Source organism: Meleagris gallopavo, chromosome 17 (genome assembly GCF_905368555.1).
Source record: "Meleagris gallopavo chromosome 17, MGAL_WU_HG_1.1, whole genome shotgun sequence".
Taxonomy (NCBI): domain Eukaryota; kingdom Metazoa; phylum Chordata; class Aves; order Galliformes; family Phasianidae; genus Meleagris; species Meleagris gallopavo.
In genome coordinates this window covers 2,582,814-2,605,339 of record NC_139420.1, presented here as the reverse complement: position 1 = coordinate 2,605,339, position 22,526 = coordinate 2,582,814, and the positions used below count along the sequence as shown (strand labels likewise).

Below are 22,526 nucleotides of genomic sequence, written 5' to 3'. Positions count from 1 at the left end.
AGAAGTACAGATTAAATAACTCCTGTTTGAACCTAAAAGATGATCAGAGAGAAAAGTGGTGTGTTCCTAGCATCAGCCCCACCATGGTGATGCAGGGAGCACTGAAGTTGTTTGGTCTCAGAAAAGAATCCCAGATTCTCTTCAGGATAAAACAAGGGAATAGGAGCTCATGATGCAGGAGGTTTGTCTTGCTGGAACAAGCACTGTACCTGGGCAAAATGTATGGAGGAGTTCGCATAGCCAGATTAGTGCCTGGTACTCAGTCATGGGCTCAGAAAAGCTGGTCTCATGGCCTCTGCTGGCTTTCAAACCAGTGATGGGTGAGAAATGTTCGTGTGGATAAGTAATGAGGACAGGGAACATCCAATTAAGCACTCATCTCTGCCACCAGTAGGAGCTGTGCCTTTATCACTCACAGAATGCTTCATAAAGGCTCTCTCGATGGTTTCCACTGAGTACAGCATAACAGAACAGATAGCTGGATTCTGTTTCTGCTTTAGGTGTTTCTAACATTATTCATCATTGCTGTGTCTAAATATGATCTTCCTTTGTTTTATCACTGTTTGGAGTGCCATTATCAAAGTGAGATTAAAATAACTACCTAATAAAATTCCAGATTAAGCTGAAACTATGGTAAATCTTTGCAAGCTGTAGAAAGGTAATAGCTAAGCTGCATGGACTTGGCATGTTGTTGGATGGCTGTGATAAAACATGTTGATTCGCTTTATAGTTTTATGTCTGTCTCTGCATAATAACCATAACTACACTTAGCTGCTGTTGGGCACTTAGAAAGTGCTCCTTTGAATTTATAACTTGTTGCATGTGCTTTGTGTGGCTTTTATAATCCCCAGAAAGCTTAAACAAAATACCAACAGCAAGCAGGACTGGGATTGGTCCTTAGGTATAGCAGCTGGGCTGGTACAGGTAGAAAAATGCCTCCCTGCTGGAACATGCTGAGCTCATGGTACAGGAACCTCACAACTCCGGGAAGCAGAGAGCTCACAGAACACAGCAATGCTACTGCCTTACAGAACTGATGGTACTTGTGTATTCCCTTGATTCACCATTTATTCTTTCAGTTCAGATCAGTGATGTGGCACTTGGCTCTAGTTAGGGTATTGATCAGTCCAGAATCCCATCTGCTACTTTGCTGTAAGATACTGTAAAACTGTTGTGAAGGCTTGAAATGTTTCCGAGGAGGTATGTGTGCCTTGTGTTCTCCTTGCCAATGAGGAGCTCAGGGAGCAACTCTGAGAGGCACGTAGGGGAGGATTACCTGAGCAGCCTTTTAGAGGAAAATGAGAAATCATTTACAGCTGAAGCACCAGAAGTGAAAATTAGCTTTTTTGTGTTTGCCTCTGAGTGCTGACATCAAGCAGTAGGGTCAGGTTTAGCTGTGAGATCTTAACCTGTGGTAAGATGATATATACTTTCAAGACAAAAGGATGCAATAGGAGTCAGCTGTATGTATGTAAGGCCCTCAGGTGCTGCCCTGCAGGCTGGCTGTGCTGTACAGCACTGCTATGGACAGGAGCAGCAGGAACTGCCTGCTGTTTGTCCCCTGAGCTCCAACATGGAACCTGCTATTGCCAAAAAGAGAGACTTTAAAGGCTCTGAGCAGGGACAGGCAGGAAGGAAGATCAGAGGGAGACTGCAGTGCTGCCTCAGAGGAGGTTTTCCCCACCCACACAGGAGTGGGAGTGTGCCATATGAAAAGGAGCTGCAGGCACTTCAGAGGCAGTGTTTTGAATCCCTCGAGCAAAGTTTTCCTTTGAATTAGCCAAAGAAAGTTTCCTCCCTCTGCTCTGAGCCACTGCAGGGTGCTGACCCTGATTCCCAGGGCTGGACACGATGTGCTTTTGGGCTGCCTAAAAGCATTAGCGTCTGTTGGGCAGAGCTGTCTGTCCTCCATCTCATGGGGAAAACACAGCAGCCACAGGCTTCTCCAGCTTCCAGCAAAGCCTCCCTTCTCCATATATCCCTCCGGGCTCCAGCCCTTCCTCATGGCTGTGTTTCCAGGAGACCTTTTTTGAACATGTGAGAAAAGCCCTCGGTAGGGTTGGATTACTTACAGAGTATAAACGATGCTTGAATGTTAATGCATATTTCAAAATGAATGTTACAGGGAGGATGATAAGTTTGCTAAGTGCAGCAGCGCTGCACCAAAGATGAATTCAGCCTGGGGTGTTTTCTGGCAAATGTGTCACCATCACTCCCTGCATATTGCTCTGAAATACTCAAGCTTTTCTTGACACATAAGCTGTAAGAATCCCAGAAGAGGCAGAGACAACAAGGTATGTCTAAGCATTGGAAAAATAAACTGATCCCTCAAAAAAAAAAAAATCACCCCGAGGGTTAGCAAGCCACCAACAAATACAACAGCAGGCTGGAGCTGCAGAGCATCCCTGGAAGAGGAGAAGATCAAGCCTGGAAGCTGCTGTCAGGAAACCAGCAGGACTGAAGTCTCCAATGGCCTGGGACTAATTCAGCCCCTGTCTGTAACAGGTGAGTGATGTGGTGGACGCACTGGCTGAGGAGGTGGATTTGCCTGGCAGAATGTGCATTTTAATTGCTCATTTTCTTTCTTTTTTTTTTTTTTTAAATGTGATTTGATTGCTAATTATGCTTTCTGCATTTGTAATTAGAATGTATAGCAGATGGTGGAGGCTTTGGCTGAAGTGATGTAGCCATTAAAATAATTCATGCTATCCCCTGATAGTTCGCTGGGAAAGGGGTGTTCTCATGTGAAAATATCCTGGGATGTGCTCTACTGCAGACACCCTTCGTAAATATTGCTGGAAAATGGTGGAAATCAGCAGAGACACACTGAGCTCAGCATCCTGGCTACAGCACAGCACCTACGAATCTGTTCTCCAGGGAGAGACCCACTTGTCCGTGTACAGGTGAGTGATGTGCAGTAAAAATGCTGAACTAGAGCCTCAGAAGAGTGGCGAACATTCATCATACTTTCAAAAAAGTGAGGAAAATTCCCAAAGATTTGCTTAAATATAATTCAGACTTACTTTCAGGCTTGTCCTCTTATGCTGGGAATGCTTGTATCTCTTCTTGCTGTGTCACACTTAAACTGCACGCTCTGGCTGCTGCCTGGGAACAGTCATGGCCTTCTTTGTTCTTCAACACTGCGGCACTGTGAGCTCTTCCAGTTATAGATGTTATCTAAAAAGAATTAAAGAAATATATTTACAAACATAAGCACAGGTATCATTTAAGACAACAAATAACCAGGAGAAGTGAAATGGCAGTAATTCACTCTCATTTTTCCCCTGATGTTTTTGAATGCCTCAAGTTTTCCTCTTATGGTTTATGATGTTATCATGCTCCTGTCTAAACTACTACCTTAAAATACGTTCTATGGGGTTATTTCCTCCATAAAACACTGACAATAATAATTTCCCCTGTAAAACCTTCAGTTCCTCCTTGCACTGTAATTTGGGATCTGCCAAGCCATCTGCACGTATGGTTGGTGAGCAGGTACCTGCTGTCTCCGCCTACCACAACGATATCCCTCAACTCACTTAAAATGAAACATTTTCCTTAAGTTGAGGAATCTATCTGCTGGAGGACTGAGGGTGGGAGGGAGGAAGGAAAAGAGCCTTGTGTGGTACCAGCCTTAGGGTCTCAGATAAAGGATTTTTCCAATCATGCAGCAGCTGAGACTTATTTATGGCGAACAGTGAAGTTATGAATCCAATTCTTAAATTTTGGTAGGATGCCTAACATGCCTAATGAATGCTCCTTCAGCTCCCTGCAGATGAAGGCAATGCTTGCCCAAGACAAAGCAGCCTTTTCCGCTCCCCAGTGTTTGAGACACTTGCATCTAAAGGTCAGGCAGGTGATGGAAGCTACATGGCCTTGTGCCTATGCTTGGTGGGATGCTGAGGCACATGACAAAGAAGCTGGGCAGCAATTCAATCATCTCCCTTCTTGGTGGTGGAGGAGGATGGAGGCAATCGGTCAGAAGCAAGGTAGGCAGCTGGCAGAGCTCATTCTGCTTTTGTTCAGTCCTGTACCCTCAGGACCTGCACCTGGGATGGCTGTGCAGGAGACCAGAGCAGAAAGTGCTCAAGTGCTGAGGGAAAGCTCCATTGGTAGCAGCAGTATTTTTAAAGGTTGCGTGGCTGAGAGAGAAAAGAACTATTCCCATGAAGAATCTTTTGATGCTCATTATGTGAAAGTAAGATGGCAAATTTGGAAATCCTGGCCCAAAGTGCATCTCATTTCCCTAAATCTGACAACCAGACACTGCAGTTCTCGTCAACACAGGGAGCTGTCAGCATCCCATCACACCTCGATGACCAGCACATGAATAACCCTCCATAATTGCTGTCCTAGAGCTAACTTGATGGATGGATGTTTTGGTGCTGCTTTGGACTGCAACCACTGCAGGCTCTTCCCAGCAATACAGGTGGACATGTCCAAGAGTGAGGTTTGCTGTAGGCACACTGCAACTCCAGTGGGACAAACTGCAGGGGAAACTGGCTCCAGCATTGCCTGGGCTACACAGAGCTCTCCCTGCTGTGTTAAGTTCATGCAGGCAGCTGCAGTAAGGTGTGTGCTTTGGGCAGGTGGCAGTGGTTGAGCTGTTCCCAAGAAAGAGGTGACAGAAGCACAGCATGTTGGCTTTGTGCTCGGTAGCAGGTGCTGCAGGCCATGCTTCTTTCATCCTGCTGTATCTTGTGCAAATCTTCCCCAGCATTCTTTGCAGGCTGTTGCTCACCTATGGCAACGTCCCCCTGGGAGAAACTGTGCTGGTGCAGATCCTCTGTGTGAGCTGTACCAGGGCTCCCCGCCTGTGACAAGGCTCTGCTTTTCTTCTTTTAAAACTTATCTTTCTTCTTTGCTTTAAAAATAAGAATTAATGTGCTGTTCATCTTTTATTTCCTTTTCATGCTCTGAGCAGTGAGTAATTAGAGCTACATCACACTGGAGAAATTACAACAATATAATATTTCTACAGTTAAATCTGCATAAGTATAATATCTTTGAAAAATAACGAGCTCCTCTAAGAGAAATTAATTATCCCATCGGGACAGTCATTATTCCAAAGCAAAAGAGCCCAGGTTTCTTTGCTCGCTTTTATTTTGAGGATTTCTTTCACTTGAAGTACTGGCCCCTTATTCCAGCCCTTTCGTCTGTGGCCAGAACATAAATAATAATATTAAGTGGTGGAAAGTCTATCCTGGAGACTTTTACAGATCTCATGAGAATATTAAGAATCTTTAAAATTAAGTCCAAGTGCATTTTGCAGATCTGTTTCAGTGCTATCTATCATCACTGCTCATCCACCGGCTCAGCCCGTCACGTCTCATTTTCCTGAGTTAGTTCTTTTCTTGTGAGTTGCTGCTGCTTCTTCCAAGGAACAGGACTCCACTTATTAAAATAAGCATGTTATCTATCTGGGCTCTCATCATATTGTCTACCCACACTCAAGTCATCATATCTAAGACAAGACTTCTATTTCAGGACAGGATGGCACAGCTGCACACCTGTGTGTCTGCATTCGACATCTGCACGGAGCCCTCGGGAGCCAACCTGCAGACCTGGCAGCAGCAGGCACGACTGCAGCCATGCACAGCACATATGGCTTAAATCACCAGCTAACCTAGATAATTGTACAAAGGTAACTTAAAAAAAAAAAAAAAAAGAAAGAAAGAAAAAGCAACAGAAGCACGTCACCTCAGTGCTTTCAACAGACTGCGTCTGGTGGGGTCTGAGGGGTTCTATCCCAACAACCAAAGCCTGCTGTCAGTTTTCAGGTGTGCCTGTGAGCACTTCTGCTGTTACGGTGACTTGCAAGGATTCTGGCTGAATCCCTGACAGCTCCAACTACTCCGTTAGCCTTCGTTTTTCTGCTGGACCTAATCAAAGATACTGTTTGTTAAAATCCTATTGTCTCTGAAGCAAGAACAAGGACAAGCTCCTCTGTGGTGATTTAACACGTCCGACAGTTCAGTGTGGAGATTTATTACAGCCAGCAGAAAGTGCAAACATGCAATGCCCAAGTCATTACTTTTAATTTGCCACTTCTTTAAAAGAAATGTATACACAAGGCTGAAGCCCAGGCCCTTCCTTACAGCTCGATGTAATCTCTTGTCAGGGAACACAGCAAGGCATAAACCTGCGCCCTTCCCTTCAGAGGAAGGACAGGGAGATTTAATTCCCTCAGCCTTTTAAAGACAGACTATCATGCTCCTGCCACACAAGTTTTCAGGCTAGAAACTGATCTAAAGCAATAGAATTAACCAAGTCCAGTGGTTTAAATTACCAGTTCTGCCTTGGAACCCTGTCTGAGAGATTATGGCAAAAGCCCCCAGAAGTTAGCTAATTAAAAAGATTTCCTTCCAAAAAAATTTTATTAAGTTGTCAAGGACAGTATCATAATAAATAAAGCACAAAACTAAGTGAGAGATCACTTTTAAGAAATGCAATGATTCACACCCCTCTCCCTCCAAGCTTTTCAACTGCTTATCTAATCATATGTCATAATTATTTGCAATGATGTTAAAACTCTTACATGATGCAGTTGTAAGTCAATTACAAAAATGGTTTTAACAGTTAAAGAGAATAAAGGCAGTGTGTGCTTTTCCATCCTATATGGATGGGGCCCAAAGCAGCCTGCTCTAGTGGGTGGCAACCTTGCCCTGGCATGGGCTTGGAACTGCTTCATCTCTAAGATCCCTTCCAACCCAAGCCATCCTGTAATTCTTTGATCTGCACCCAAGAGAACAAAGCCCTGCCTTAGCTTGCCCGCTATGAGCCAAGGTCCATGTCTCAAACACAACCCCACAGCAAAGCTGCTTTGGGAGAAGAGAGCATCATCACCAGCTGTACTGCTCTGCAGCCTCATCCCTGCTCCCGTCCAGAAGGCACGGAGCTCATCCGATCGTTCCAGTCATTGTGCCACGGGAATCACTGATGGATTAGCTGAAGGCTGATTTGCAAGCAAGAGAAATTCTTTGGCAACCAACAGAAGCCCATGATTGCTTTGGAAATTGCTGAGGCAGATAACTGGTATTACAGAGCTGCACAGAGAGCTTGTGCTACTTACATCAAGCTTAATTAGTTACTTCTGATACAGCAATACAAATGGCTCATATTGCGAAATACCTCAGCCCCCCTCTCTGTTTTCAGGTTTGTCTTTTTACCGTATATCAAATGAAGCAAGGGAAGGAATAATACATATAATTTGTAGCATCAGATCTTGGCAGGATCCCAGGCTGTACCTCCACTGCACTCAGTGCCACCATCCATGGAGCAGTCACAAGTAGCTGACGGGGAAGGGCTCTCCTTGCTCTTAGGGTCTGTGTCCTCTTGTCCTCCAGGCTGAGCTGATGCACTGAAATCCTACATGGCCTTTCCTGTAAAAGGCAAAATGTTGTTGTTGTCTTTGATTATGTTTTGTCTGGAAAAATTGCTCTGAAAACAGCTTGTGCCCGTGATCTCTGGACAAGTTTCTCCTGTAATTCTGTTGTGACCTTTTCACCACCCTTCCAGGAGTATCTTTGAAAAAAAGAAAGAAACAAACCTGAACCACCAAGTTGTAAAGAGCTGTTTTCTTTCTTCTGCCTTCAGAGACCTTTTCTTCCCCTCCAGAAGCACATGCCTGCCCTTACAGGCTTCAAATCCCACTGCAAGATCAGAAGAAAATGGCCAAAGCTATGGGTGGCAGATAGCTTTGGGCAGAGCACAGTCGAAGTACAGTCTCAAACCAGTTTTCATTAGTGAGCAATATGTATTTTACCTGTGGGAAAAAGTCACACTTAAATTTCTTTTCGGTGTGATCCCTGCAGAAGTGACAGATGTCTGCTGAGGCAGGAATTGGAGGGAGTATGTGAATATGAAGAGGAAAAAGGAGAAAGAAACAACCCGGAAAATGAGCTGAAAGACTTCCCCAAATAAATATGAACGCACTAAAATCTTTGCTCCAGATGAAATGTTGAACACAAGCTTACAGAAGATTTAAGAACACTTTTCAAGTGCTATTGCATTATACAATATTTTTCTCCCATCCTGGATCTTGGAAAAGGAAAGCTTTCAAACGGTATTTCATTTTCTCCCAAAATGAAAAAGGTACATAATAAAAGCTTCACAAGATCACCTACTCTTATAACATATTTGTTTCCTCACAGGCCGTATTTTCACCAGCGTTCCAGTGCTGAGTGTTCACCCAACCCTTGGCTTTCGTTGCCAGCAGCAAAATACAGCAAAGCAGACGTTATGTTTGGTGTTCAGTGCACTCTTAGCCTTCTAACACGCTTCTTTAGCAAAGCTGCAGGCAACCAAGTTTAAAATACCGCTATGGCAGCAGTGAGTGATACCAAAGTGACTGACTGACCAAGCTGCTAAAACTGGGCACGTTCTACTGCTGCTTAACCACAAAAACTCAGATAGCTACATATGTATGCTTGTTTGTTTGTTTGTTTTTTTCCCATTTCTTTCCTGATTTTAAGGGTGTTTATTGCAAAACACTGCAGGGAACACATTTTCCAAGCACACGCCTTACCCCTACGTTCAGTTTTCTGAAAGCCCACCATCTGATAATCCTACTGCCAGTACATTACATACCTCTAAGCCAGACTTAAAGCTCTAGTGATGACACAGTCACTGGTATAGATAATTTGGGTCCTAAATGTTTTCTTTGTGCATTGAAACAATATCTTTGAGCAGCTTCTTAAATGTCATTTCTTGCACTACACAAAGCGGGCAATAAACAATAAAATTATTCACCTTGAAGAAACCATCTGCTGTCATTAAGGACATCACCACTTTCTTCTTGCTTTGAATGGTCCTCTGAGATGCTCTAAGTGTCATTAAAATGCTATGTTTGCCGTTGTCTGTGTGCCAGGCTCATTTTGCTTTAGAAACAAAGATGATGATGGGTAAAATAAGCAGAAATTTCATTCTCTATTAGTTTGTATATTTCATCTACTTTGTGAATGTCTTTTAAAACGCTTGGTATTTGGACATATTACTGGGGAGCTGCATCAGAAGCACTAAGCTCTTGGATGTGCGGAGCTCTGAGTGCACTGCTCTGACCCAGCACCATGCTCTGCTGGGCCTCAATGCTCGCTCTCTGCTGGCTCAGTGCCTCCCCCCACACACCATTTCTCAGCACCAAGCTGACTTCTGCGACGTGCTGTGCAGAGCAGCTTGTGATGCTGAACTGCAGCAAAGCATGGTTAAAGTTAAACCAGGGCCATCTGTCTCCATTTTCCTCATCTACTCAATCATAGATGGAGAGGACAACATCATTTGGAATGAAGGTTTAGCTCCCTTCCTCCTCCACACCCTCCCATGCCTGCAATATACCTGCTCACTGCTTTTCTTGGATTTGTTCCTTATAACGAGGGCATGCCTGAGATGGCAGCGTGTCCCTGTGCACTGGGAGATCCATCACAGCCTAAAGAGGATTTGTTGCCTGTTCCCTGGGTCATCAGTGCAGCCCGAGTGTTGCAATGGTCAGCCAAAGGCATGCAGAGCTGGTCCAGCTCCCTGCCACTCATCTCCCAGTCTTTCTTGCTTCTTTAGCTGGTTTAAAATGGAAAGCTCAGCAGCTCCCTCCTAAAACTCCATCCCTGCTTCATAAAAAGACTTGAGGCTCAAGACAGAAAAACGGTTCAGGAAAATCCATCTCAAAACTGGCCTTTGCTGTTTAGGACAACAGTTCACAGGAGGTTAAGTCGTGCATCTGCCCTAAAGACACAGCAGCAGCAGAATGCCTCCTGGAGGGTGGAGGTACTGAGGTCCTGGGGGGGAGGATCCGAATAAAGATCAGTCTGAAAAAGGTCAGGTAAAATGTTGTTTTCTCAAAAGAACAAAAGGTTGATAGCTGTATTCAGAATAGGCTGGGAAAAGAAATGGGTTTTAAAAATAAAGCTTTTCTTGTTTTAAATGCTACATAGTCGGGGACATGTTATTTTCCTCCTAATGAAAGCCTGGAACAGCAGATCGTTGAGACAATAGGCTGTGCCATGCAGGATTCAACTTTAGTTGCAAGGTTGGAAGGTTTATTCCTGGAGGCTAAATTTATGATAAAAAACTTCCCCAAACGCAGCCAATATAATGAAAGACAATCAAACACTAAGAAAAAGCAATCAGATTGAAGACAACCCACTGTTATTAATATAGCTGAAACCAAAAGCTGAGGTCTGTCAGCCTTAAAAAATAAAATTATTTTTTTCTTAGCTCCACTGTCTTTAATTGTTTCTTCCTCCAATCAAAGCGTTACAAAAATATAAAGAAAACCTTCAAGTCAAACCGAAGCTTCTCTTAAAATGAAACGCAATAAAAGCTCAATAAAAGTAGCTTGGGATTCTAGTGACATCAGTTTTGCTGTTGTGGTTTCTGATGTCACAGCATCCTTTGATGGGATTATTTCTGCCTGTTTCATGACCCATTCATTATCGTACCCATATTGTAGACTTCGTATTACAGTCAACAATAAAAAATACCCTTGGCAACCTCCATTACATTCTGCAGTTAATTTGTGTTCTCGCAAAGTGCTTATATTTACTATGAGTGATAATCATACATATGCATGAGACCTTAAGTGAAGGAGAATGTGCTTAGGAGCTAGCACAGAGGGAGTTTTGCCTCGAAGAGATGTCAAAATCAGTTCACTTTTGTTACATATGAGTAATTTAATTTCTTCTACAGTGTTATTAGGGCAAGAATGAAGTAACATTCTTTGGCATAATTGAAGCAAATCCCAGCAAGACAAGAGGATAACAAAACCTTCCCATCTTGTCATGTCAAATCCTTACCTACTCTGTAGGGCACACAGACACATATTCTTGGTGTCGAATTAAATTATCCCTTTGAGTTTATTAACTTGTTATGTTCCACCACCTTCGGTATATTTACCATTGGATCTTTAAATTTCCTTCTTTCTTTAGTTTACTCCCTCACAACTGACCTCATTTTTGCATCAGATCAGAAATACTAGTGGCATTCAATACTTTTTCAATGGCTTCTCTCCTTCAACATCATCTCCATTTCCAATCCTCCAATATGAAACTAACAGCCAAGGAATCTGTCTGCAGAAAGAGATGTGGGAGGCTCGATCTCTCCTTTTTGCCCTACAGCTCCTTCTGTAGTAGAAGAGGCTGCTCAGAGCCCATGGGCTGCAGCCATGTCAGCTCCATGGGACATGAGTGCAGCATCCAGGGAGCCTGGAGCAGGCTGCAACAGAACCCTGCTGCTGCTGCTGCCTCTCTGGGTGGGCTGTTTCATTGATTTAAAGCTGCCATGTCCCCTGGAGCAGAAATCAGAGCATTTTGAACGTGACATGCAAGTCATAGGAAAACTAGTAATTTGTAGGTTAGACGAGCCATAGCAGCTAAATCATGCGGTACTTTGTTGTTTCTGACTTTGCAGTATTTCTGATGAAACCCAGAACAAAACTTTTGTGGAGTAAGTAGCTTTTTTCATTTTGTAAATGAGCATCTTTCTCAGCTTCACAATGCAAGTACCAACAGATGGCTGTCAGGCAGGGTTTCTCAGTGGTTAAGCCCTTGTAACCTTGCAGGCCTGTGGTCACTTGGATGCACTTGTGATTATTTAAAGCTTTGAATTTATCATATTTGGCTTTAATGGGAACTGGAGTTGACCAATGAAACAATTTGTATCTGAGCCCAAGAAAGGCAAATTTGATGTATGACAGTGATCCATTTCAGGTACAAGAGGTGGACAAGTGCTCACCTGTATCCCTCCTGCTTGCTCTCTGTCTAGTACATCTAGAAAGTACATCTAGTACAATCTGAAAAAAGAACAGTCTGATATTTACTTGATACTTACCAAACTTGAAGCACACACTGCTTGGAATGCTCCAGCATGGCAAAGGCATATTTAAATGCTCAAACTGCTGCTATTCTTGCTCGAGATCTTGAGATTCAGCTGTGCTCTTCTGTTACTGCCATCCCTCCTACCTCATCTGTAAAACAGGAACAAATACTATTTATGCTCCTGTGTAAAGCTCCTGAGAGCATCACAGGAGAGGTAGCGTGCATGTGGATTTATTATTGGGTCTATTTATACGATGAAAAGTAAAAGGACAACACATAAGCAACTTCCAACAACTCATTTTTGCACTGTTTAGCCTGAGGAGGTTATTATGCACAGTTGCTCCAGAGAAAGACAGCTTCAGTGCTTTGAGCAGAGCATGCCCAAAGGAAGAATACACTAAGCACCGGGCTAAGGAAAGCCTCAGCTTACAAATCAGCTTATCTCACCCATGCACAGGGTAGCCTTTTTCACATGGTATTTTAAACAATCTTCAACTTGTGAATTCCTGAATCTGTGAGATAAAAGTAAGTCGTCATAGGATGAACCTCAGCTCCCTAGAACTGCCTAGCAGGAATGGAGAGAAACAAAATGAAGGAGATATTTCCCAGATATATCTGATTTCTTGCAGATGTTGTATGTCTCATTTATCTTATTCTTCCATTTTGTATTTGTTTTTAATTGCTCCCTTGAAATGTAACTCCTACATATCTGAAATGTGTGACTAATAGAGAGAAGTGGCAAATAGCTGTCATTTACAGAGGAAAATAGTAAATACACTATTTAATAGAATAAAATAGAATATCAGCAAGTTTTATTGAAATTTCTTACAGTGATAAATCCACTGTATCCAAAGCAGAGTAATCAATGGAAATTAGTACTACCCTTTCTTGGACTTAATGGGTGCTCCACCTTTAGGGATTAGGTGTTCTCTCCATTCTTCAGCCTTTCTGTAGAGACATTCTGCTGGCCCATCTCTGCCAAGCACAGCAAAGGGAACTGCCTACCTATGGGACACTGAGCTGAGCCATGGAGCTCATTCTGCATTTACTGAAGGGCAGACAGGAGATGTGTGGAGCCACTACACCTAGGTCCATCAATAACATCTCAGTTAGAAATGTGCTACTTGGCAAAGGTTTACAGCAGAGTTAGGTCTTCTTGGACTTAGTCAAGACAGAATAACACTGTATTGTGCTTTCATTACTATAATACAGTAATAATAACTTATATTACTATATAAGATGATGCAGTGATACTGGAATTTTTAAGGCTGTAAGAAGATTATAGGCACCTAATCTGATCTCTGAATCACACAAGAGCACCCATAGGTAATGGTCATGGCTATATGATGCTGGAGTAATGCAGCAAATGCATAATTTGTGACTGTGCACTGAAATACACTACAGTTGGTGAAACTGAATTGGGAACTCTTGAATTATTTCTCTGCCAGATACGGAATAAAAAAATTGCCTACAGGCTGGTCTAGGTGAGGCTGCATTAAGCTAAGCTGTAGATGAAATTATTGTTGTATTCACTGCAAGGGCTGCTATGACAACAGATGAATGCTGCAGGTAATTTAATTACATTTCTGCCAGTCCCTCTGCCTTTCAGGAGACAATGCAGCAGCCAACAGCATTTTCTTTTAATTTTGCAGGTGGCACAAAAATCACATGTCAATTTCTCCTCCAGAGGGCCTAACAAGAGCATTTCACTTGAGTCCTGAAACATTATTTAAGTACCTTGAAGGACTGCTTGTGCTTTCTCCCAGCACCTCCAATCCAGCATGCTTTCACCCCACAGTCTCAGCAGCCGCACTGCGCAGTGACACTTTGAGTCCATGCTCTTCTTTGCAGCTGTACCACACTCCCGTGGGCTGAACCCCGACAGCAGCATCTCCATTTGCACACCGAAGTTAGAAATGCTTTCACTGTAAACAAAGCAACAAAGCCCAACTCAGCCCAAAGCCAACAAAGCCCCATGGAGCAGAGGCACCTTTGTGTCCAACTTGCACAGTGCCAGAGGACAGCAGGATGCAGCAGCGGGTGGCTGCCAGCAAGCACTGTCTCCTTCTCTACAGCACAGGAGATGATGTGGGTCAAATGGGAGTTTTAATTATATGACAGAGTTTTTAATTAATTCTGTTAACTCTTGGAGGCATTTCTCCAGCAACAGTGGGGGGGCAGTTAGTGCTCCATGCTGCGCCTTCAGCTGTGCTCCAGCAAAGCATCCTCCTGCCCTGCCCTGCCCCTACCCAAGGCACTGGGAAGAAATAAATGTGTGAAAATCAGCGTTCATCCGGCAAAAGAGAGCTGAGAAAGCCATAGTGCCAGGTGGCTGTCTCCATCCTGCACTTATCTTCCATGTCTCAGGTGTGTTTTAAATGAACATCGTTTGACCATATTAATGGGAAAAAGTGCTGGGGGAAGGAGGTGAGAAAAATTCCTCTGTGATCGTGAGCTGTGCAGCTGGCGAAGAAAAACAACTGCTTTAAGGACAAAGTATTGACTGAAAGAACGGGGAGAAGTTAATAGATATTGACTTGCATTTGCTGTAAATAGGTCACAGCACACCGGCATGCTCCTCTCTAAGGCATGATGAAGCACAGCAAGTGCCACGATGGGCAAACGTTTAATGTTACATACATGTCATTCCCTGTTACAGAGAGACAGTATTTTCCCATGCAAAATCCCTGACATCTACAGAGCAGCACTGATGACACTGGGAGTGGTGAGAGCTCAGCTTGGCTCGAGCAGCAATCTGCAGCTCCCCAAATCTGCACACAAGATCAGTCAAATAACCCCTTAATTTATATTAATTAAAGAAGGAACATCATAATTGTCTATCGCTTATCTGAGTGAGGAGAAGTCCTTCCAAACCAGAGCATAAATTCAGTTGCCATGCAATTAACTCATAGTTACATGGCTACAGAACAAATGTGCAACAAGATTCAGATAACACGTGAAGGCGATAAGAAATACCCAGGCAGCTCACTAACAGTGAGTAAATTAGCCACACCAAATTAAATATCAATGAACACACTTACTACCATTTAAGTTATTATTCTGAATATAAACTGAAACTCAATTATCTTTACAGAGCTCTGACCAACCTGTATTGGAAATGCTATTCGTGACACTGAAAAGGTACAAACTCACTGCCTTCTCCCCAGCACCCCCAGCACCCCCCTGGAATGAAGAGAGAAAGGTGGAACAACCGCAAAGAGCCGGGTTCGGGTCAGCAGTGAAGGCAGTGTCAAGGCACTGAAGGGAGATCTTAGGAGACCTGGATGCTTTCCTGATCTGAGCAGCTTTGTGCCTCCACTCCTCCTCTGCCGTATGGAGATAATTATACTTCCACTGAGAAGGGCTTTGAAATGAAAAGCTCTACAAAATGCCAAGTTATTACTCATGCTCATCCATCAGGTTTGGTGGAGTGCTGGCATATTTAGTGAGCATGGGAGACACTGATAGTTCATAAATTCCAATTCACGCTGGATTCTCTCAAAGGAATAACAAAATAGAGGGTGATCTGATGAACGGGCAAATAAAGGTTGAATATAATTCGTGAATCCAATGAATGAAATACCTCTGAAGTAGCACCTGACAAAATTCCCAAGGTGAGAAGAAAAGTGTGAAGAAAAGCATCACTGTCACTGTGCCTTTTGCACAGACCATCCCCAGAGCTTGAGGAGGGAACAAAAACTCGGATGGCAGTGTCTCCAATTTAGGAGACAAAGGAATTGTGTCTTTTTATGTGAGGCAGCATGAACCAAGGATAAATTCATGTGTATACAAATATACAGAGAGAAATATACATGCAAACAGCTAGAAAGAGAAGGTCCATGTTAAAGCTGTCAGAATAACAAGTTTTGTTTGGAGGCTTTGCAAGCTGTTCAGGTCCTCCAAGTGAATTCCAACAGAAATTTGCACATCCACCATGCTGTCCTCTACTCTGAACACTTCAGAAGTAACTTGGGTTCATTAGCGCTATTTTTCATATCTTTCCACTGATACAGCCAAGTTCCCCTGGCAACAGAAGTCAAAATGCACAGGCCTAGCATTAGAAAAAAACATAATTAATGCATTTTGAGAATGACTAAAATTGACCTAAAATAGCCTTATTTTATATTTGCAATTTGAGGCTTTAACATCTTGGGACTCTCAGAACCTGCAGCCACTTCTCTACATCTCACTGAAGGGCCTGGCTTTGTTCTCAGTGGTATTCAGTTCCTGGTCCGGATGCTCAGATGAAATAAAATGGTTTCACTCTACTGACAGGGGATCTCTGATTAGCACAAGATCTCCACAAGATGCTAAGGACACAAGGCTCACTGGGTTTCTGACTCCAACCATGCCTTTAAGTCTCCATTCCCCCCCTTCCTACTTCGCCTGCTGGGATCTGGCCTTGAGCAATCAGCTCCATTCATGGGGAATCATTAAGTTCCACCACGTGTAGACACAACCACTCAGGGTCTCACAGCACTCTTATCATTCCCACCACCTCAAGAAACAGCAACAGTGCTTTCCAGAAGGGCAAGTATCAGAAGGACTGCTGTTCCTGGCTGTAGGAAGTCTCATCTGTGACAGATCCACCTGCTAAATGTCATTCTGCGTCACTCCGTCTCCCACCACAAGAGGTTCTGATAGCAAACTCTCTTCTCCTATGGCTTTTCCCCTTCTTTGGAATTATTAAAAATCATCACAGCAGCGGACATGACAAAATATGACTGGTAAACCATTTCAGAAAGGCTACACGAGCCCTTAAGCTAACAGGTCATCCCGCCGTATTTCAACACCCAAAGCTGTTCGCCCAGCTCTGCCAGGAGACTTCCCACATCACCTTCCTCCCAGCACACTTATAATCTAGGAAGAATTTTCTGGAAACTCTAGTAATACACAGTCTTTCCTTCTGCCATCTCTCCTGATCAGAAGTTCCAACGTGATTATTCAGAGTGTTTTTATTTGTCCCGTTGAGCTCGCTGCCTGGCATCCTCCCACATCCAATTTCTTTAAGGATTTGTCTTTCTCTCTGATGCAAAGCAGACATTTTGGTATGTGCATCCAGCCTGCTTGGCCTGCTTAATGAAAACATCAATAAGGCACAGACTGGAAAAGGAGAGGGAGGTACACAGTCATTAAGACCTGTTATTAGTGTTCTGCACAATGCCACAAGCTTTTGTACATAAGCAATTAATACAGCAATGAATACCACAATGAGATGGAGAAACCTCACTGAAACTGGAAAATGTAAACACTGCCCTCCACTTAAGGTAATTAACAGAAGCGGTTAAGCACCTTCACAGAAAAGAAAAGCTGGAGATCCTGCTGCAGACACAGATGTTGCCCCTCGGTCCCAAGAGAGAAACCTTCAAACTCCTTAAAAAGAAGCCACGAGAACAAATGCCAGCCCAATCATCCATCCAGATCTGTATGCCACCAACCCGCCTTGATGTAAATACTGGGATCGCAGAAGGGTGAGCATGACATTTACTCCTACTGATTGAGTCAGCAGGCAGAATATAGAGCCTAGATGTCGCAAGAAGGGGGACAGAATATCTCATCTGCTGGTACACAATTAACTCATCAAGAATTCTTGAGCGCACCTAAGTGACAGGTTGAGTTTACACAAGAGCAATGCTTTCTTTGTATTTTTGACAGGCATTTCAAACTCCAGTGCTGGATTTACTGCAAAGTAAGGCCATAGCTGGAGATGGGTGCTGGTAGAAACATGGGAATGCTCTGTCTGGCCACAGGGGGAGCCTGACTCCACAGATGTGACCACAGAGGCTTGCATTCCTTGTTTCTATTTTAAACCTTTGCCCCCAGATACAATTCTTCACCCACTGGTTCAAAACATTTTGCAAAGCTGAGTTTCCCCAAGGAAGGCACAGTCTGCAGTAGTTCTCCCACTATTTGCTCGTACGCGCCAGTTACCAGCAACTTTTCTAATAACTCATTGCTCATGCAAATTAATTCAGCTTAGAGAAACAAGTCTTGATGATTATAAAACGCTGCAATCACAGTATTGCTTCCGGCCATCTGAGAGTAAATTCATCAAGCATTTGATATTTAAAGCTGCTGTGGTGATGAATGCATGCCTTCATTTATGACTGTAGACCAGTGAGAAAACAGAATACAGAAAAATGACTGCATGATGGGAATCCCAACAGAAACCACTGGAGACAAAGGCAGAGATACGAAATCTCTTTCATAACCAGCTGAATGTATCTTACATGCAGCAACTCATCCTGTCTTATTTAGCACGGACCTATTAAAACAAAAGCATCAGCAAGCAGCAGTTTTACTCAGCCAGAAGCAGTGTGTGGTGTTCCTGTTGACTGTATCTGATAAAAACCTTATTATGCCAAGGTCAAGGACAGCACACAGAAGGAGGTGTCTCTTCTGCCCCTCAGTACACATGCAGTCAACTGTTACGATTATGGATGTTCACTCTATGTGTGCAGAGCATACAAAGAGGAGGATGAACTCCTCTGAGGTGTTGATAACAACCCTGCTTTTGCTGTGTATCTTGTTCTGTATACAGCATTATGATGAAAACAAAAGGAAAACGTATTGAATAGTAAATACCCATGATTACATTGCACTAATTGTTTCCATGGTGTCCCATGGAGTCAAATTTTAAAGCAATGCTGTGAAATACAGAGAAATACTAACTCCACTGTTACTCACATTAATGGCGTTAATCACAATGAATTATCTTAGTAATGAATGTAGCAAGAGCAGTGAAAGATGATTTGAGGCAAATCACGTGGGGCTCACATCACTCCCAGAGCACCCAAGCTCCTCTGCTGGCACTAGGGGCATTTCCAAACAGAACCTTGTTCTGCCACCCGAAATAGAGGAGCAGGATCTGAGAGGCTTTTTCCCCCGAGTTGCTCTCACTTTGTCCTCAGAGCAGTCACACAGTACCTTCCCGCACCCTGCAGAGAGCAGCAGCACTGACCTGTGGCTGCTTTGCTCTGGGAGAGTCTTTCCAATGGATGAGACAGCAAACGTTCTTCTGCAACATGTGGATGTAGAGCACTCTGTAACAGATCCCCTGGGTAATGCTTTATCCATAGCATCTGCACCACCTGCAGGCAGAGCACACACATCAGCCTGGCAATCAGCCTGACATCGTGAAGGGCGACCGAGGAACAATGGGGAACAGAAAATCCTTGGACATTAACCTCCCAGCAACCTGTATTTGGCAGACCTCAGCTGTCATTTATCCTGGGATAACATCTGAGAAAAAGGAGCTGAACTCCCATCTACTGCTCTGTAAGGAAATTATAAAGCAGCTATCTATTTTTTCATTAAAATTAAATAATTGAATCTGTCCGGATTCATGTACTTTATCCCCATGAGATATCGGGGAGAATTAAGTTTCAATTGACTTTCCAGACCTTGGTTATCATAGGAAGCTTTTCAAAAATCAGGACATTTGGCAATTTGAAATTCAAATAGGTTTCAGTCGATATGTTTACTATTGCCAGACAGGAGTCCTTGTCCCCTGGGTGTTTAATGCCTCAATAAGTAATTGGTCCTTTCATCTTTTATATGCGCAGAGTGAAGAGTTTATGGCTCATACAGCGAATTGTCAATACAAAGGATCTTTGCTCTAGTCTTAAATAACTCAGCTCCCAGCTCCATTAAATCCCGTTAGAAATCCCCATCCCTCTCCACGCCCACAACAGCCTTTGAAGACTTTTCTCCCATCCCCAATTTTCAATGGCATCTTTAAAAGGTAGCTCTGCTTGACTCCCCAGGCCTAAATACAAAGAGAGGGAGGTGAACGTGAGGAAAGTCTGAAATTCTGAGTACTCACTGCACCTGCATTCAGACCTCACATCTTTACAGAGAACACAACATTATCAGTACTGCAAGAGCGTATTCCATAGGAAGCTATCACCTGAGGCTACATGGGTAGTCTGGTTTGCTGAGCGATGATGCTCTGTCCCCACGCTGGCCGTACCCATTTGATGCTGCTCAGACATCGTCCCATTCCCATTTTACCAACAAAACTCTCAGTGCAAGGTTCTCACCAACTTCATGCTGGTTTATGCAAGTTGGAGGACAGGTGCTATCTGCAGTACAAGTGAAGTTGTACTGATCCCTTTGCAAGAAAAACTGAGCTCTCAAAACTCTTTGTCCAAGTTGAGACTCTAAGAAGCACTGCTAACCTTTCACATTTTCCTTTTTGTGCATAGCACTGTGTGCCAGCTTAGCACACGGAGGAAGCCCAAGAACAAATCCTTACCTGGGACTTGGCCTGCGAAGGGTTACGCAGCCTCTGCTGGGCTCCCACTACTTCTCAAAAGTTACACATCAGCTCAGATTTCCTTGCACTATGTTTCATATGATTTCCTCCCAGACCCATTCCAGTAAAAATGAGCCAGACCAGCAAAGATCCACCATTTATCCTGTACAAACTCTCTTTGCTCATTTCTCACTGGTGCATGCGAAAACATCAAGCCTTCTCACAGGGATCTACACTGTTAACACAGCATCACCAGAGATGACACAGCACAGAGAACCTGGAACACTGAACAAGCATCTTTAGCTCAGCAGTGCACCCCTGCAGCATTACTTAGCACCCATCCCCACCAGCAGCACGGACTGTGCTAGAACACTGGCTAGCTACTGGCTATTGTTTGCACAGAGCAGCAGGCCTCCTGTAAGAGTTCGTTACGATTCGTATCGTAACCTTTTACATTTATAAGACGTGTTCTCTGTGTGACACACAGCATTTTGTCAGTACCTGAAGGTGAACTGGTAAGCTAGGCAATTATGCTGAGCGTATAATCAAGGACAAAGACAAGGAAACAGAGTTTACCCCCTTGCAGTTGGGCAATACAGAGCTTTCTGTTTCTATACAGGTCAGAGTTGAGATGAAGTACTCTTTTCATTTCTCACTATACAACAGGGATGAAGAAAGCCTTCACAGATTCAGATCAGAACCCCTCACTGCTGCTAATTGTTCATTTTTATTGCATATGTCTTCATTGAATTTAATTAAACTTGGCTCACAAGCTTTGCATACGTAACCATGAATAACAGTTAATAGTCCATTTCTCATTATGGTACTTTTCAGTCAAAGGATGCCCTAATGCTCTACAAAACAGACTGCGTATGTTTCTGATTTTCACCCTGCAATAAAACAGCTTTCTCTCATGATGCCTTGTAGCAATTCTTCAGCAGTGCAAAGAAATCCCCCGCCTGCTTCACACTAAACCAGAATAGACAAATACCAAGTGCAAATGAAACGGCCTTCAACTGGGGATAACTACAGAGGCAATATTGATTCATATCATAATCTGGCTAACAGCCTGCAAAAATGGATTTGTGTTCTGGGAATGGAGAAACAACTTGGCGTTACTCTTCCTTATCAGAACGGCAGCATGTCCTCTTGGCAATGAGAAATCAGATGTGTCTACAAGTGGCAACCAGCTTATTCCTTACTCTGGGAAGTCAGTCAAAATTGCAGCCCAAGCTAGCAGGCTGAAAGAGCCCTCTCACCACTCCGCTGTGTTTTCAGCCCTTATTCTCTCTGCCCTGCGTAGTGTAACTAGAATAAAGAACAACTTCCAAAGAAGCCTTTGCATCGGTTAAAATCTTAGGATACAATGCTTAGAAGCTTTGCTAAATGTTTTGTTTATCTGTGGGAAAATCTGTAGCTGAACTATATGGTATGTGGCTTCCTCCGATGTCTCTGTGTCTCCGTCCCACCAAGCTTCAACATTTGGGGCTTATTCCCAAGTACACACTGCTAATTTTTGGACTTAGACACATCTGTCTCCATTTTCTCTGTGTTGAACAAGCATTTGTCATGTTATTTCTTTTTTCACAATTTTTCACCTTTTTCCTCACAACCTATATTATAAAGAGTCCAGGGAAAACAGTGCCTTCTTTCTCCTACAACACTGAAGATGAAGGAGAACTCACTGAGGGATAACTCACAACAGCTCACGTCCCTGATCAGGACGGCTGAGCCTGTCACATCACACTGCAGTGCCTGTGCTAAGCAGTGAGACATCTGCTAATGCTCTGCTTTCTAAGCTGTTACATCATGCTTATCAAGCATGGTGTCCAAGTGCCATGGCCAACAGCTCACAGCAGAAGATGGATTGTAAGGTTTTCCTATGACAGAGACTTCTAGTATCTAGTTAACACTGATCTGTTCAAAGGGCATCACGTGTAAAAGCAAGATGCAAAACACAGGCAGAGGAACAGCCTTACATCTCCCTCTTCCATACACTGAGAATGAATCTCTGCTTAGAGAAAGGGAACAAACTAACATGATATTGCTCTGAGAGCAAGAAACACATAGCACACAGCCAGTCCTAGGTTCTGATAGCCTTTGAGGATGCTGGACCGTTTATGCTGCCAGGACTAAGCTAAGTAATTCCCACAAAAAAAAAAAAAAAAGCCATGGTGAGTCCACCCGTCACCTGCTGTGATCTCATGTGTTGTGAAGGTCAAATGTTTCCACTCTACAAAAGGCACTTGCAGGAAGAGATATGGTTACTTCTCTCACCTCTTGTAAGACTTAACAGAATGGGGAGAAAGGGTAAAACCAGCTGAAGGTGAAGCTGCTTCCTTGAGACATGTAAAGAAATCACCTGGAGAAGATGCTAGTGCTGTGCCTGCACTGCCACAAAGAGCCCATGTGCCTCCATCTCACGGTTGTGCCCCAGTAACATCTGCAGTTAGAACATTTCAGCA

General features: G+C 43.5%; 1 long non-coding RNA gene across 2 annotated transcripts in view; it reads right to left on the bottom strand.

Annotated features, from left to right (window-relative positions):
* Window positions 1-18,879, bottom strand: part of LOC146543163 (uncharacterized) — a 38,818-nt gene extending 19,939 nt beyond the window's left edge. For both annotated transcript variants that reach the window (XR_014886936.1, XR_014886937.1), the window contains exons 1-7: window positions 18,766-18,879; window positions 13,542-13,729; window positions 11,818-11,953; window positions 8,749-8,876; window positions 7,547-7,762; window positions 7,245-7,379; window positions 3,024-3,177 (exon numbers count right to left, since the gene is read on the bottom strand). This is a non-coding gene — a long non-coding RNA (uncharacterized LOC146543163). The remainder of the gene's footprint in view (window positions 1-3,023; window positions 3,178-7,244; window positions 7,380-7,546; window positions 7,763-8,748; window positions 8,877-11,817; window positions 11,954-13,541; window positions 13,730-18,765) is intronic.
* Window positions 18,880-22,526: the final 3,647 nt, after the last annotated feature.